At 43.2% G+C, this 3,368-nt stretch overlaps 1 long non-coding RNA gene across 1 annotated transcript; it reads left to right on the top strand.

The window, feature by feature from the left end:
- The first annotated feature begins 36 nt into the window (after positions 1-36).
- Positions 37-2,995, top strand: LOC112399456 (uncharacterized). Its single transcript, XR_003003226.1, has 3 exons — positions 37-721; positions 1,145-1,281; positions 2,792-2,995. It is a non-coding gene; the product is annotated as an uncharacterized LOC112399456 (long non-coding RNA).
- The last annotated feature ends 373 nt before the right edge of the window (positions 2,996-3,368 follow it).

Raw genomic sequence — 3,368 nt, forward strand, 5'->3', positions numbered from 1 at the left:
CGGAGACGTGACCCGCGTTTCTACGCACCCGCCGGGCGCAAGCGTGGGAGAGCCGCCAGCTCCGGCGCCGGCCGCGCGTCCTTAGGAGGCAGCTGCGGGGCGGGACCGAGCGGGCAGGCGCAGCCATGTTCTGGGCCCGCGACATGTCTGAGCGCCCCGGACGATGCGGCGGGAAACCGCTCCCGCTGGGCGGCCGTCAAAATCTGGGCAGGCGACGCGGAGGCTCCGCGGCCTCACTTGCAGGCCCGTCACGGCTGCTCTGCGCTGACCGCGGGGCGGGTCCCTGCGGGGCCACTTCCCAAAGTTCCAGCCCGATGGGGGTTTGCCTCAGCGCCGGCGTGCAGAGAGCCAAGACCAGCTCCGAGAGCTCAGGGGAGGACTTCGCATCCGTTCCAAGGGTGCAGCCCGAGAGGCTGGAACAATTAAAAGCCTCGCGTCCGCAGATGGAAGCGGAGGAACAGGCATTACCTTCAGCCGCAGGGTCTCGTTTGCCAATTGAACTTTTCACTTGCTCAGCACCTAACCCAGACCCCCAACAGGTCACTTTTGATGGACGATTGAGTTTAATAATCCTTGTCAAGCCAGACACAGCAGACGTTGAACCTAAATCGTCGCGCACCCAGATCCACTAGAGGGCAGGTCTACACCTGCTGAGTTCCAGCGCATCCTGCAAAGAACTCAGGAGACAGGAAAAGAAACGTCCTTCCTTATATGCTTAGAGGTATTTTTCTGCATCAACCTTTATACCTGTTGAAGATTTTGCCCCTAACCCCAGGTCTTGTAACATATCCCCATGTTTAACATCAAAATAAACAAACTGTTCTGTTTAGCTCAGGTTAAGTGGAACTAGTCCAGGATCAAAAATCCTGGGCAGGTTTCTAGATTGAAGAAACATTGAGATTTTATTCGGCAAGGTCACTTTTAAATTTCAGAAGTGAAACCATAAAAATCAAGATGAAACATTTCAAGTCTCGGCGTTACTATATATACGACCACCTTTGGCTTGCAGGCTTAATGATTTTTGTCTGCTTAGTCGTGATATACATAAGGCTATGATTGGTACAACAATGAATGTGCTATCTCTTGCTCAAAAAAAAAAACAACCAACTACATAGGTGCTGTTATTATTGTCTCCATTTTACAGATGAGGAAATGAAGGATGAGGCACAGAAGGCTTGAGTAACTTGCTGAAGGTTCCATAGCTCAGAAGCCTGGTGGATCCAGGATTCAAACCAGAGTCCAATCTCTTACCGTCTATACTCTTCTGCTGTTCTCAACTCTGTAAGATTAAAAGAATAATCATGTTTGCCTCGAAGGCTTAAAATGTTTTTAAATTATTTTTATTTCAGCTTTATTGAAGTATAATTGGCAAGTAAAATTGTAAGATATTTAATTGTACGTCATGGTGATTTGATACACGTACACATTGGGAAAGGATTCCCTCATCTAGCTAATTAACTCATCCATCACTTCACATATTTATCTTTTTTTTTTTTTTCAGTGAGAACATTTAAGTTCTAAGTTTTCTAGATTCTACTCTCTTAGCAAATTTCAATTATAAAATACAGTGTTATCAACAATGATCACCATGGTTTTTTTTTTCAAATTGAAGTATAGTTGATTTATAGTGTTGTGGTAATTTCTGCTGTACAGCAAAGTGATTCAGTTATACGTGTATATAAATTCTTTTTTATATTCTTCTCCGTTATGGCTTATCATAGGATGTTGAATATAGTTCCCTGTGCTGTACAGTAGGACCTTGTTGTGTATCCATTCTATATATAATAGTTTACATCTGCTAACCCCAAACTCCCACTCCATCCCTTCCCCACACCCTCTCCCCCTTGGCAACCACAAGTCTGTTCTCTATGTCTGTGTACGGTCACCATGTTTTACATTAGATCCTCAGACCTCATTCATTGCATAGCTGAAAGTTCATAGGCTTTTTGTGATAGGTGAACCAGACAATCCATGGGAATGTGTTAGCACACTCCCATGGATCGTCAGAGTGTTTGTTCAAAGTGAAAAATGAACAAAAACTTCAAGAGGGTTCAGAATCCCTGGTGAGGGGAGAGATAAGACCTGTAAGGTCTCAAATAAACACTAACACCCACTATTTACCAACTGTGGGATGGAAGGTTCAGGAGGCCACAGCCTGCTCTGGGCTGTTGTGTAGAACCGTTGCTTCCCTGGGGTCCCTTAGAGACCATCTCACATCCCCATGTGCCTTTCCCTGGAAAGGAGCAAGTGATGAAGAGTTGCAGCTTCCTCTTCCTTTCTGCTTTGCATGGAGCATGCCAGCTCTGCCCAGAGAAGCAGCTCAGGGAAGGCTCTTTAGTGTCCTTTGCTCTTTTTTGAGTCTCCAAAACAGCACACTTCTTTTGTTTAACGATATGGCCAAATCTCAAAAAGAAGCACACATAGACATATTGAGCAAGTGATCCAGGGTAATCTGGCTTCTAAAGTGTCCTTTGATGAGGGGGGAAGGATAAATTGGGTGTTTGGTATTCACATATACACACTATTATATTTAAAATAGATAACCAACAAGGACCTATTGTATAGCACAGGAAACTCTACTAAATATTCTGTAATAACCTAAATGGGAAAATAATTTGAAAAAGAATAGATATATGTATTGATATATGTATAACTGAATCACTGTGCTGTATACCTGAAACTAACACAACATTGTAAATCAACTATACTCCAATATAAAATAAAAATTTTTTTAAAAAGTGTTCTTTGATGCATTTTGAAACACAATTTGATTTAATTTGTTCTGGATTAGGTCGACGGAACCTCAGTTTCGAGCTCTGGTCAACTCTGCTTTTTCCTGTCCAGACCTATCCTTGGGACCAAATAATAGAGAAGAACACATCTCCAGTTCACTGTAGACATCACTGAACAGGTTGGAACTATTTTCTTTTATGAAACTATTTGTTTGCATAGATACTTCTGTAAATTTTTTCAAAATTAGGTTAGTTTGAATGATACATTTATTCCTTAAAAGTTCCATTTATTATTTCTTATTACAAAAATAATGCATGATCCCCAGAGAATATTTAGAAAATGTAGGTAAATAAAAAGAAGGAAACAAAAATTACCAGTAAAGCTGCCAGCACACTTTAAATTTTGGTGTATAGTTTCCCAGCATTTAAAAAATGTCTAGGGACTTTGCTGGTGGCGCAGTGGTTAAGAATCCGCCTGCCAATGCAGGGGACATGGGTTTGAGCCCTGGTCTGGGAAGATCCCACATGCCGCAGAGCAACTAAGCCCGTGCGTCACAACTACTGAGCCTGTGTGCTGCAACTACTGAAGCCCACGTGCCTAGAGCCCGTGCTCTGCAACAAGAGAAGACACTGCAA

This window comes from Neophocaena asiaeorientalis, unplaced genomic scaffold, assembly GCF_003031525.2.
Source record: "Neophocaena asiaeorientalis asiaeorientalis breed wild unplaced genomic scaffold, Neophocaena_asiaeorientalis_V1.1 scaffold91, whole genome shotgun sequence".
In the NCBI taxonomy this organism is placed as follows: Eukaryota; Metazoa; Chordata; class Mammalia; order Artiodactyla; family Phocoenidae; genus Neophocaena; species Neophocaena asiaeorientalis.